Source organism: Aegilops tauschii, chromosome 1, assembly GCF_002575655.3.
Source record: "Aegilops tauschii subsp. strangulata cultivar AL8/78 chromosome 1, Aet v6.0, whole genome shotgun sequence".
NCBI classification, from domain to species: Eukaryota; Viridiplantae; Streptophyta; class Magnoliopsida; order Poales; family Poaceae; genus Aegilops; species Aegilops tauschii.
The window spans coordinates 191392235-191407121 of NC_053035.3; positions in this window are offsets into that span (position 1 = coordinate 191392235).

The window sequence follows — 14887 nt, forward strand, 5'->3', positions numbered from 1 at the left end:
AGGTTGGTTGAAAAATCACATGTGTGTCCTTGGGTGAATTTCTAGGTCCCATGCAAGAAATGGGAATGAAATTCAAACATCTAGGCGTCATGGCTCGACCGGTAACATTGAGAAACTTGGGTTTTTAAATTCCTGTAAATTCAAAACTCGCCTGGAAATCATGAAACTTGGCATGGTGTCATTTCATGGCACCAACATGCTATGGTAAACAAATTGGCCGAATTGGGACAAGTTTTCGTATAAGCTTCTTGCAAACCGGAGCTTCTCTCAAGAAGACTCGTGGTTCCGAGAGGGAACATGTCACGTTTGTGCGTGAAACGGTATACGCTGCCTCCCCCCTTTACTTTTACAGAGGCAACATAGACTATATGAGTGTTGTGTTAAAATTTGAAATTATTCCGGGTTCGTTTGGCCTTTTTATACATTGATTGAGTTTCTGGGCATTTAATGTGCATAATTCAAATTTGAACTACAAGCACATGCTATAGTGCACCAACGTTGGTTGAAAAGTCACATGTTTGTCCTTGGGTGAATTTCTATGTCCCATGCAAGAAATGGGAATGAAATTCAAACTCTCGGCGTCATGGCTCGGCCGAAAATATTGAGAAACTTGGTTTTTTCCTGTAAATCCAAAACACGCATGAAAATCATGAAACTTGGCATGGTGTCATGACATGGCACCAACATGCTGTGGTAAACTTTTTGGCCAAATTGGGACAAGCTTTGGTATAAGCTTCTTGCAAACCGGAGCTTCTCTCAAGAAGGCTCGTGCTTCCGAGAGGGAACGTGTCAACTCCGTGTGTGAAACGACATACACTGCCTTCTCCCGCCTTGATTTTCTTACACATGCAGCTTAGACCAATAGGAGTTTCGTGCTAAATTTTGGAATTATTCCAGGTTCGTTTGGCCTTTTTTATACATTAATTGAAATTCCAAGCATTTAATGCACATAATTCAAATTTGAACTACAAGCACATGATCTAGAGCGCCAAAGTTAGTTGAAAAATCATTTATGTGTACTTGGGCTAATTTCTAGGTCCCATGCAAGAAATGGGAATGGAATTCAAACATCTGGGTGTCTTGGTTTAGTCGGAAACATCGAGAAACTTGGTTTTGAAATTCCTGTAAATCCAAAACTCGCGTGCAAATCATGAAACTTGGCATGGTGTCATGACATGGCACCAACATGATGTGGTAATTTTTTTGTCCATTTGCGAAGGTGCACACATTAACAATCAACAAATTCATTTTGGAACAAGTGCTGTCCCGTTACAATCAGAAACACAAGTATTATAGAAACGGTGGGCGTTCTATTTACCATTTATGTGCCACCACGCGTCCCCTTTTTATTGGCTAGGAGGTGCCGTGCGGGGTAGCTATGTGAGTACGGGTGGCGTGCGATCAGACCCCTAAGCATGCTCATCGGGAGGAGAGCCCTTTGACATCTATCCGCCGCCCACCTCTCTCCCAATGTCATTAATGGCGCCCGAGCCCCTGTTTAATGGCGTGGCTATGTCTCACTCGACTGATATTTAATAGAGAAAAAAGAAAATCTGAAAAGAATGTTTTGCATGGATCTTGATGTAAGATCCGACGGACCTATATAGCATCGACTGCGACTTATATCAAGACTGATGAATATAAGGACGATGACCGTGGATAATAATTGTCTTACATATTTAGGAAGATTATTAAAAAAGCCACATGCAGCAACGCCCGAAATACACAAGGGCAAAAGAAGAAGGAAGACGTAGACAACGATCTGGCTTGCTGATCTCTACTTTCTTGATGCGTTGCTGCAGGCCGCAGAGACTAGTTCTCGTGGCAAGCGGCGATGAGATCTTTCGTGTCCTCAAGATGCTGCTTGAGAGCATTCACGGAAGTCATCAAAGCAAATATTATCCGAGTACAAACATAGTTAGACAAGTTTTCCTTAAGAAGGTTAAGCAAAACAACGAAAGGCGAGGCCTCCCGCTTGGGACCTCCGAACTACTCCTGCTCGTCGGTCTCTACATAGTAGGCTCCACTGGGGGACCTCCATCTGTGGCGCCATCATCTGTTGTGAACATCCAGGTTGAAGGAAAAAAGGGGTAGCAAAGAAACCATGAGTACTCATACAAAGTACCCGCAAGACTTACATAAGATCTACACTACATATGTGTCGGTGTGCAATGACGATCTATGGGGTAATCCAACCCCTTTGTGGTTCAGCGAGGGGAATGCACAGAGTGCAAAGAGCAGGTCTAGCAAAGGACACATGGATCTTTATCCAGGTTCGGGCCACCCTACTCCTGCTTTGGTGGATTGAAAAAGTGGGAGCACAAGTACAAGGAGCGCTGTCCCCCGGCAAGGCGCAAGGGGAAGGCAGCTACATGTGCTAGTGTGCGTGGAGTTAGAATGAGTTCGAACCCTTGTAAAGGTTGCCATGGCCCTCCTTTATAGCTCAAGGGGTATCCATAGTGGCAAAAGGTAATTACACATTGATTAGACTGCAACAGTGCTATCATACCTAACTTTGTTGCGCTAGGACAAAAGCATTTAATGCTCTGTTAGGTGTTGTGAGGAGGAGGAGCCCCGACAGGACTGCTGCACTGCTTGCCCAGCCACCTCCTATTATCTTGACACGCCTATGGGATGTGTGTGATTAAAGGTAAATTTCTCTCCAGCAAGCTGCCACGTGCCCAAAAGATCCCACCGAACCACCTACAGGCTCGACACCTCATCGATTAGTGACTAGCTGATCGATGAGGTGGAGTGCTGGTGGCTGGTAAGAGCTTGTCAGCCACGGAGCTTTGCCGGGCCTTCACCTTGCCGACTCGACCTTGCCAGCAGGGGCTGCTTCTAATGCTCAGTCTTGCTCTTCTCTTCAAGTCCCTGAATCTTGGTCTTCTTGATGCGCTCTCTGATCTCTCAAAGAGTGGTTCTCTTGGTTTGGGAATCTTCTTCATAGCTTGCCGACTTTGGTCTTGGTCAATCCTTGGTATGTCCCTTGGCCGGTAAAGGAACTGCTACTTGTCTGTGCATAAGTCAGGGTGTAAACACCCATGTTTTATACACCGACAGGAGCCCCCAGTCCTGGTCCACACGCACTCCTGAGTCTCGGGCTAGGTCCAAATGATGCATAGACACGCGGCAATGATTGATGACGGGTTTCGTCAAGATGATATCTATACCTTGAGATCTTCTTTGCTTTTTCAATAACATGGACTTGTGTCTATTTTTGGCGTCCCTCTAGCAAGCCTAGTGCTAAGGACATCAATACCATTGTTACACCCACATGCCCTATTGCTACATATACTGGACCAATTACTAGAGCTTGTGCACGCCAATTAAATTATCAGGTACTTTCGTTTCTTGGTAATGATTCTAATGTTCATGAGAATATGATGCTGCCTAAATTGGATACATTTGTTTTGCTTACAAATGAAGGGCCTGGCATGGATAAGAGAGATGAACACTGGAGCAAGACCAAGCATGGAGATGATGGCATGCACATGGGGAACAAGAACGGAGTTACAAGTGATTATTTCAGGACTTTGAAGCCACCATAGGGAGTGCATGAAGCCTTGGACGAAATATACAAGATGCCACTTCATTAATTTCGTCCAAAGGCTATTCTAGGTGCTGCGTCACTTTATTATTGAGCCAGGCCCATATAATTTTGAAATACTTAAGTATAGGCTGTTTTTAGAGTCCGTATGTGTGGGGAAACAAGAGTTAGGGTTGGTTTCGGACCCCTCCTCCAAGGGCCACGAAATTCCCCCCACTTCCTCCATATATACAGCCCTTAGGGCATCATTTAGACTTTGGGTTTTGTTTAGATTAAAAGTTCGCCATAGCTGCAACTTCGCGTACTTCGTTTGTGTTCAACGACCAGACAAAGGCGTCACAGAACCCCACCTTCATTAATAAAGCTTTCCTCTTATATTCGCAATATCCAGATTGCAATCTCAATTTCTTGCTTGTTCTTTGTTTGCTCGCAGGAAATAGACCCTCGTGGTCAGGTTGATCATGCTCCGGCATGATAAATAACCCTCGGAAGTTGGTTTAGCGATTGCTAAGGCGCGACGTCTTCACACGTTCGTAGTCGGATCGTCAAGGTCGACTCCCTCAGAAGACGATAGCTATCTCATCGAAACATCAGGACACCTTCGCCTCTATCAAGTGGTATCAGATTTCCAGGTTGCTCGGTGAGATTTTATAGTTTTTCATAGTTTAGATCGAATCTGTTCTTCATACCTACAGTTCACGAAAAAGCCAAATTTTTTAGGGTTACTCATCATATCCAAACCAGTCTGAGCCACTGCATAATCTTTTCTGTATTTGCTTTGTTGAATTTGCGGTTGCATCATCGTGTCTAGTTGCTGGTCTTGGTGTCTAGTCTTTTAGAGTTTCGAGTTCTGTTCACGGGTATTCACGCCGCCGCCGCACCATCATCATCCCCTGCCATATACCACCACCACACCAGATTCATCATCCGCTGCCATATACCACCACCACACCAGATTCATTATCCACTGCCATATACCACCACCACACCAGATACATCGCCGCCACAATATACCACCATATATCTGCCACAAATCCGAGTCCATATATACCACGCCACCAATCCAAGTCCCCATCTACCACCGCTTGTCCATCACCAATCCGAGTCCACATATACGCCGCCTATCCATCACCAATCCGAGTTCTTTTCATATTAGGTTTGTTTTCGAGATCCATCTAATTTCAGTTTCGTGTTTCCTTGCCTGAGTAGGTTTTGAAAAAAAAAGAGTCTGGAGACCCCCGGGTAGTTTTTAGGCCAAAATTTCGGCAACCGAAAATATTTTGCCCTATCCTATTTTTAGGCTTTTCTGAGTCTTTTGAGCCATGTGCCATCATAGTGATTTTTTGTTGCACTTTTTCATCATCGTTGCCCTGATTTCCAAAAAAGTCAAAAACATTTCATGCCCATCCTGTCATTTTGACATGGGAAGAGTTTTCAGACACTCGCCATTATAGTGATTTTTCGCAAAAAAAAGAGGAGCGTAAAAAAAGGGGCGCCAAAAAAACAGAGCGGTTTTTTTCTTCCAGAGTGTGCTTTTCCCTTGTTTACGTGCAGCGCCGTGATTTTGTTAGTGTTCTAGGCTCGCGTCTCTAGCACGGTCTAGCCTAGGACCAGCACAGTACCGTCGTTGAGCGTTTATTCAACTTTGCATCTTTGAATTGATTATTGCTGACCCTTTTTGCTACCATATTATAAGCCTTCCCAGCTCCACATACATCTACGTCGTGCGTTTGACTCTCCCTGGCAATCGCTCTATCCAAGCTTTTGAGAGTTTTGAATACAACGGTTGCCGATCACCACCTACTGCTTGGTAAGAACTGGTAAGATTTTGAGATTCGCTTGAGGGATTTGTGACACACCAACACCACTTCCTAGTAGTCTGTAGGATCATATTCTTGTGTGTTTCTATTGCTGCTAACCATGGCAGGATCACAAGCCGACGAGACTGACTGGGAGAACATGACGAACAAAGAGTTACATGATAAGTTTCAGCAAATGATGAGTGGACAGGTGGAAGATGTGCTAAACACATTTGAAGAGGCCATGGAGAAGATAGATGGCATTGAGAAGGCATTCGAAACAAAGCTCGATAACAAGTTTAATGAATTGCTCGCACTTCTTCCACAACCACCGCCCGCTGCACCTGTTACACCTCTACAACAAAACCAACAACATCGCCTTCCAAATCAAGTGGGATGAGCACAGCGTGTTCCCCTTGAACCTGGTCAAACTTCTGGTGCCGCTGTACCTGCTGTTGATGCTTCTGTAGCTCCTGCTGATACTGCAGAGGTGGAGGACCATTACGAGGATGAGGTTGATCAAAATCAGAACTACGTGCAACCACCAGCAGCACCACCACCACCACCAGTTCGTCCTCATGCATATCATCGCAACGGTAGGGCTGCACCACCTGAGGTACGAGATCATGACCATCTTCCTAAACTACAATTGAATATTCCACCATTTAAGGGCAGATATGTTCCTGATATATATCTTACTTGGGAGTTAGAAACTGAAGAACGATTTAAATGTTTACAATATCCTAAGGAGAGATGTGTTCCTGCTGCTGTTTGTGCTTTCACTAGCTTTGCACGTGTTTGGTGGTCTGAACATTGTAGATTATATCCTATTCCAGCTACTTGGGCTGCTTTGAAAATTGCTATGCGTACTTGTTGGGTTCCACCATATTATCAACGTGAATTACTTCAAAAATTGCAGCGTTTAAGATAAGGAAAAAATGCTATAGAAGAATATTATCAGGAATTACAAACTGGCATGATTAGATGTGGTATTGTTGAGGAGAATGAAGCTATGCTTGCACGTTTTATGGGTGGATTAAATAGAGAGATTCAGACCATTCTAGAGTATAAGGAGTATAATAATATCACTCGTTTATTCCATCTTGCTTGTAAAGCTGAACATGAAGTGCAGGATCGACATGCATTGGCGCGAACTAACTTTTCTGCAGGTCGACCTTCATCATAGACACCACGTGCATCCTCTACTTCCACTACACCAGCACCTCCATCAGGTGCCACCTCTAGCCGTGATACAAGAAAGCAGGCACAACCACCACTATCTACAAAGAGCACACCTGCCGGGCCTGCACAAAGCTCTTCTTCTTCCATGGCGTCAACAGGACACACAATACATGGCTCCTGAAGACGCTGACAGGTATGAATGTTTAGTTGCTCAACGTGTTTTGAGTGTGCAGATCACACAAGCTGAGCAAAATCAAAGGCATAATTTGTTCCATACAAAGGGAGTTGTGAAGGAACGTTCTGTTCGCGTCATCATAGATGGATTGAGATGCAACAACTTGGCTAGCATGGAAATGGTGGAGAAGCTATCTCTCACCACAAGACCACATCCACATCCTTACTACATCCAATGGTTCAACAACAGCGGCAAGGTTAAGGTAACACGTACTGTTCGTGTGCATTTTAGTATCTCTACATATGCCGATTATGTTGATTGTGATGTGGTACCTATGCAAGCATGTTCCTTATTACTTGGTAGACCATGGCCATTTGATAAAAAATCTGTACACCATGGTAGAAACAATCAGTATACTCGTGTTCATCAGGATAAAAATATTACTTTGCTTCCTATGACTCCTGATTCCATTTTGAAAGATGATATTAATAGAGCTAATAAAGCAAAACAGGAGAAAAATAAGAGTGAAAATCAGATTGTGGCAAAAGAATTTGAGCAACAAATGAAGCCTAATAATAAACCATCTAGTGTTGTTTCTAAAATTAAATTGAAAAGTGTATGTTTATGATATGTCTCCATCGTATCTACTTTTCCAAACACTTTTGCCCTTGTTTTGGACTCTAACTTGCATGATTTGAATGGAACTAACCCGGACTGACGCTGTTTTCAGCAGAATTGCCATGGTGTTATTTTTGTGCAGAAATAAAAGTTCTCGGAATGACCTGAAACTTCACGAAGAATATTTTTGGAATTAATAAAAAATACTGGTGAAAGAATCAAGGCCAGGGGGCCCACACCCTGTCCACGAGGGTGGGGGGCGTGCCTACCCCCCTGGGCACGCCCCCTGCCTCGTGGGCCCCATGGTGCTCCACTGACCTCAACTCCAACTCTATATATTCACGTTCGGGGAGAAAAAAAATTCAGGGAGAAGGATTCATCGCATTTTATGATACAGAGCCGCCGCCAAGCCCTAATCTCTCTCGGGAGGGCTGATCTGGAGTCCGTTCGGGGCTCCAGAGAGGGGAATCCGTCGCCATCGTCATCATCAACCTTCCTCCATCACCAATTTCATGATGCTCACCGCCGTGCGTGAGTAATTCCATCGTAGGCTTGCTGGACAGTGATGGGTTGGATGAGATTTACCATGTGATCGAGTTAGTTTTGTTAGGGTTTGATCCCTAGTATCCACTATGTTCTGAGATTGATGTTGCTATGACTTTGCTATGCTTAATGCTTGTCACTAGGGCCCGAGTGCCATGATTTCAAATCTGAACCTATTATATTTTCATGAATATATGTGAGTTCTTGATCCTATTTTGCAAGTTAATAGTCACGTACTATGTGTTATGATCCGGCAACCCCGAAGTGACAATAATCAGGACCACTCCCGGTGATGACCGTAGTTTGAGGAGTTCATGTATTCACTAAGTGTTAATGCTTTGGTCCGGTACTCTATTAAATGGAGGCCTTAATATCCCTTAGTTTCCAATAGGACCCCGCTGCCACGGGAGGGTAGGACAGAAGATGTCATGCAAGTTATTTTCCATAAGCACGTATGACTATATTCGGAATACATGCCTACATTACATTGATGAATTGGAGCTAGTTCTGTGTCACCCTATGTTATAACTGTTGCATGAATAATCGCATCCGGCATAATTCTCCATCACCGATCCAATGCCTACGAGCTTTTCACATATTGTTCTTTGCTTAGTTACTTTTCCGTTGCCACTGTTACAATTACTACAAAACTGCTACCGTTACTTTTGCTACTGTTACCGTTATTTCCATACTACTTTGCTACTAAATACTTTGCTGCAGATACTAAGTTATCCAGGTGTGGTTGAATTGACAACTCAACTGCTAATACTTGAGAATATTCTTTGGCTCCCCTTGTGCCGAATCAATAAATTTGGGTTGAATACTCTACCCTCGAAAACTGTTGCGTGGGTTATCAGTTTACTTGCCACCAAATCTGACATTGATGAGCTAGATTTTAGCAAATCTGTTTGCTTTGCTTTTGTGTGCAAAGAGGCATTATTTTCATTCGAGGACGTGCCTTCTTGTTTGCCCCCTGCTGTCACTAACATTTTGCAGGAGTTCGTTGACGTCTTCCCACAAGACGTGCCACCGGGATTACCACCTATTCGAGGGATTGGGAATCAAATTGACTTAATTCCCGGTGCATCGCTACCCAACCGTGCACCATACCGTACCAATCCAGAGGAGACGAAGGAGATTATGCGTCAAGAACAGGAGCTGCTCGACAGAGGTTATATACGCGAATCTCTTAGTCCTTGTGTTGTTCTTATTATACTAGTGCCTAAAAAGGAAGGTGCGTCGCGTATGTGTGTTGATTGTAGAGGCATTAATAATACTACTATCCGTTATCGTCATCCTATTCCTAGGGTAGATGATATGCTTGATGAATTGAGTGGCTCTACAATATTCTCCAAAGTTGATTTGCATAGTGGATACCATCAGATCCGTATGAAATAGGGAGATGAATGGAAAACATCATTTAAAACTATGTTTGGTTTATATGAGTGGTTAGTCATGCCTTTTGGGTTAACTAATGCACCTAGTACTTTCATGAGACTAATGAACGAAGTTTTACGTGCTTTCATTGGATGATTTGTCGTAGTCTATTTTGATGATATACTGATTTATAGCAAATCTTTGGAAGAACATTTGGAACATTTACGTGCTGTTTTTATTGCTCTACGTGATGCACGTTTGTTTGGTAACCTTGGGAAGTGCACCTTTTGCACCGACCGAGTATCTTTTCTTGGCTATGTTGTTACTCCACAGGGAATTGAAGATGATAAAGCCAAGATTGAAGCTATTGAGAGTTGGCCGCAGCCCAAAACAGTCACACAAGTGAGGAGTTTTCTTGGACTCGCTAGTTTCTATAGGCGTTTTGTGAGAGATTTTAGCACCATTGCCGCACCTCTCAATGAGCTTACAAAGAAGGATGTGCCTTTTGTTTGGGCTACCGCACAGGGAGAAGCCTTCACGGTATTGAAAGATAAGTTGACACATGCTCCTTTACTCCAACTTCCTGATTTTAATAAAACTTTTGAGCTTGAATGTGATGCTAGTGGAATTGGATTAGGAGGTGTGTTATTACAAGATGGCAAAACCTGTTGCATACTTTTCTGAAAAAGTGAGTGGGCCTAGTCTGAACTATTCTACTTATGATAAAGAATTATATGCTCTTGTTCGGACCTTAGAAACATGGCAACATTATTTATGGCCCAAAGAATTTGCTATACATTCTGATCATGAATCTTTGAAACACATTAAAAGTCAAGCAAAACTGAACCATAGACATGCTAAATGGGTTGAATTCATTGAGACTTTCCCTTATGTCATTAAGCACAAGAAGGGTAAAGAAAATATTATTGTTGATGCATTGTCTCGTCATTATACTATGCTTTCATGACTTTAGAATATTTGGTTTGGAGACCATCAAAGATCAATATGTGCATGATGCTGAATTTAAAGATGTATTGCAGAATTGTAAAGAAGGTAGAACATTGAACAAGTTCGTCGTTAACGATGGATTTGTGTTTCGTGCTAACAAGCTATGCATTCTAGCTAGCTCCGTTCGTCTTTTGTTGTTGCAGGAGGCGCATGGAGGAGGACTAATGGGACACTTTGGAGTGAAGAAGACGGAGGATATACTTGCTACACATTTCTTTTGGCCAAAGATGAGACGGGATGTTGAGCGTTTTGTTGCTCGCTGCACTACATGTCAAAAAGCTAAGTCACGACTCAATCCTCATGGTTTATATATGCCTTTGCCTGTACCTAGTGTTCCTTGGGAGGATATATCTATGGACTTTGTTTTAGGTTTACCACGAACAAAGAAGGGGAGGGATAGCATATTTGTTGCCGTGGATAGGTTCTCGAAAATGGCACATTTTATACCATGTCATAAAAGCGATGATGCTGTTAATGTTGCTGATTTGTTCTTTCGTGAAATTATTCGCTTGCATGGTGTGCCAAATACTATTGTTTCAGATCGTGATACTAAATTTCTTAGCCACTTTTGGAGATGTTTATGGGCTAAGATGGGGACTAAACTGCTTTTTAGTACTACTTGTCACCCCCAAACTGATGGACAAACTGACGTAGTAAATAGAACATTGTCTACTATGCTTAGGGCTGTTTTGAAGAATAATAAGAAAATGTGGGAAGAATGCTTGCCTCATATTGAATTTGCTTATAATCATTCATTGCATTCTACTACTAAGATATGCCCTTTTGAAATTGTGTATGGTTTCCTACCTCGTGCACCTATTGATTTGTTGCCTCTTCCATCTTCGGAGAAGGTTAATTTTGATGCTAAACAACATGCTGAATTGATTTTAAAAATGCTTGAGTTAACTAAGGAAAACATTGAGCGTATGAATGCTAAATATAAACTTGCTGGAGATAAGGGTAGAAAACATGTTGTGTTTGCACATGGAGATCTTGTTTGGTTACATTTGCATAAGGACTGATTTCCTGATTTGCGCAAATCAAAGCTAATGCCACGTGCTAATGGTCCATTTAAGGTGTTAGAGAAAATAAATGATAATGCATATAAACTTGAGCTGCCTACAGATTTCGGGGTTAGTCCCACTTTTAACATTACAGATTTGAAGCCTTATTTCGGTGAGGAAGATGAGCTTCCGTCGAGGACGACTTCATGTCAAGAAGGGGAGGATGGTGAGGACATCAATACCATTGTTACACCCACAGGACCTACTGCTACATATACTGGACCAATTACTAGAGCTCGTGCACGCTAATTAAATTATCAGGTACTTTCGTTTCTTGGTAATGATTCTAATGTTCATGAGAATATGATGCTGCCTCAATTGGATACGTTTGTTTTACTTACAAATGAATGGCCTGGCATGGATAAGAGAGATGAACACCAGAGCAAGACCAAGCATGGAGATAATGGCATGCGCAAGGGGAACAAGAACGGAGTTACAAGTGATGATTTCAGGACTTTGAAGCCACCATAGGGAGTGCATGAAGCCTTGGACGAAATATACAAGATGCCACTTCATAAATTTCGTCCAGAGGCTATTCTAGGTGCCGCGTCACCTTATTATTGGGCCAGGCCCATGTAAGTTCGAAATACTTAAGTATAGGCTGTTTTTGGAGTCCGTATGTGTGAGGAAACAAGAGTAAGGGTTGGTTTCGGACCCCTCCAAGGGCCACGAAATTCCCCCTCTTCCTCCATATATAGAGCCCTTAGGGCGTCGTTTAGACTTTGGGGTTTTTTAGATTAAAAGTTCGCCATAGCTGCAACTTCGCGTACTTCGTTTGTGTTCCATGACCAGACAAAGGCGCCACAGAACCCCACCTTCATTAATAAAGCTTTCCTCTTATATTCGCAATATCCAGATTGCAATCTCAATTTCTTGCTGGTTCTTCGTTTGCTCGCAAGAAATAGACCCTCGTGGTCAGGTTGATCGTGCTTCGGCGTGGTCAATAACCCCTCGGAAGTTGGTTTAGCGATTGCTAAGGCACGACGTCTTCGCACGTTCGTAGTCGGATCGTCTAAGTCGATTCCCTAAAAAAATGATAGCTATCTCATTGAAACATCGGGACACCTTTGCCTCTATTACCTAGCCGTCGGGTGGGCACCCACTTCGCGCATAGAACCCAGGGGCGAGCACTCACACGGGTTGCCACCGGGCATGGCCAAGACAAACTACGACCATGGGTGGCCAAAGGTAACTGCCATGCCTACCATCACTTCCTCCTTTACTGCATCCCTCCCACGACGTGCATCATACGCGAAACTAAGTTTGGTTTATATGAGTGGTTAGTCATGCCGTTTGGGTTAACTAATGCACCTAGTACTTTCATAAGACTAATGAACGAAGTTTTACATGCTTTCATTGGACGATTTGTGGTAGTCTATTTTCATGATATACTGATTTATAGCAAATCTTTGGAAGAACATTTGGAACATTTACGTGCTGTTTTTATTGCTCTACGTGATGCACGTTTGTTTGGTAACCTTGGGAAGTGACCTTTTGCACCGACCGAGTATCTTTTCTTGCCTATGTTGTTACTCCACAGGGAATTGAAGTTGATAAAGCCAAGATTGAAGCTATTGAGAGTTGGCCTCAGCCCAAAACGGTCACCCAAGTGAGGAGTTTTCTTGGACTCGCTGGTTTCTATAGGCGTTTTGTGAGAGATTTTAGCACCATTGCTGCACCTCTCAATGAGGTTATAAAGAAGGATGTGCCTTTTGTTTGGGGTACCACACAGGAAGAAGCCTTCATGGTATTGAAAGATAAGTTGACACATGCTCCTTTACTCCAACTTCCTGATTTTAATAAGACTTTTGAGCTTGAATGTGATGCTAGCGGAATTGGATTAGGAGGTGTGTTATTACAAGATGGCAAACCTGTTGCATACTTTTCTAAAAAATTGAGTGGGCCTAGTTTGAACTATTCTACATATTATAAAGAATTATATGCTCTTTTTCGGACCTTAGAAACATGGCAATATTCTTTATGGCCCAAAGAATTTGTTATACATTCTGATCATGAATCTTTGAAACACATTAAAAGTCAAGCAAAACTAAACCGTAGACATGTTAAATGGGTTGAATTCATTGAGACTAACCCTTATGTCATTAAACACAAGAAGGGTAAAGAAAATGTTATTGCTGATGCATTGTCTCGTCGTTATACTATGCTTTCACGACTTGATTTCAAAATATTTGGTTTGGAGACCATCAAAGATCAATATGTGCATGGTGCTGAATTTAAAGATGTATTGCAGAATTGTAAAGAAGGTAGAACATGGAACAATTCATCGTTAACGATGGATTTGTGTTTCGTGCTAACAAGCTATGCATTCCATCTAGCTCCTTTGGTCTTTGTTGTTGCAGGAGGCGCATGGAGGAGGACTAATGGGACACTTTGGCGTGAAGAAGACGAAGGATATACTTGCTACACATTTCTTTTGGCCAAAGATGAGACGGGATGTTGAGCATTTTGTTGCTCGCTGCAGTACATGTCAAAAAGCTAAGTCACGACTCAATCCTCATGGTTTATATATGCCTTTGCCTGTACCTAGTGTTCCTTGGGAGGATATATCTATGGACTTTGTTTTAGGTTTACCTCGAACAAAGAAGGGGAGGGATAGCATATTTGTTGTCGTGGATAGGTTCTCGAAAATGGCACACTTTATACCATGTCATAAAAGCGATGATGTTGTTAATGTTGCTGATTTGTTCTTTCGTGAAATTATTCGCTTGCATGGTGTGCCAAATACTATTGTTTCAAATTGTGATACTAAATTTCTTAGCCAGTTTTGGAGATGCTTATGGGCTAAGTTGGGGACTAAACTGCTTTTTAGTACTACTTGTCACCCCCAAACTGATGGACAAACTGAAGTAGTAAATAGAACATTGTCTACTATGCTTAGGGCTGTTATGAAGAATAATAAGAAAATGTGGGAAGAATGCTTGCCTCATATTGAATTTTCTTATAATCGTTCATTGCATTCTACTACTAAGATGTGCCCTTTTGAAATTGTGTATGGTTTCCTACCTCGCGCACCTATTCATTTGTTGCCTCTTCCATCTTCGGAGAAGGTTAATTTTGATGCTAAACAACGTGCTGAATTGATTTAAAAAATGCATGAGTTAACTAAGGAAAACATTAAGCATATGAATGCTAAATATTAACTTGCTGGAGATAAGGGTACAAAACATGTTGTGTTTGCACGTGGAGATCTTGTTTGGTTACATTTGCGTTAGGATAGATTTCCTAATTTGCGCAAATCAAAGCTAATGCCACGTGCTGATGGTCCTTTTAAGGTGTTAGAGAAAATAAATGATAATGAATATAAACTTGAGTGGAAGAAGAAGAGCTCCGTGCAGGCCCGACAGGTGTGCTCTTGGCAGATAGTGGTGGTTGTGCTTGCTTTCTTCTATCACGGCTGGAGGTGGCACCTGATGGAGGTGCTGGTGCAATGGAAGTAGAGGATGCACGTGGTGTCCATGATGAAGGTCGACCTGCAGAAAAGTTAGTTCGCGCCAATGCCTGTCGATCCTACACTTCACGTTCAGCTTTACAAGCAAGATGGAATAAACGA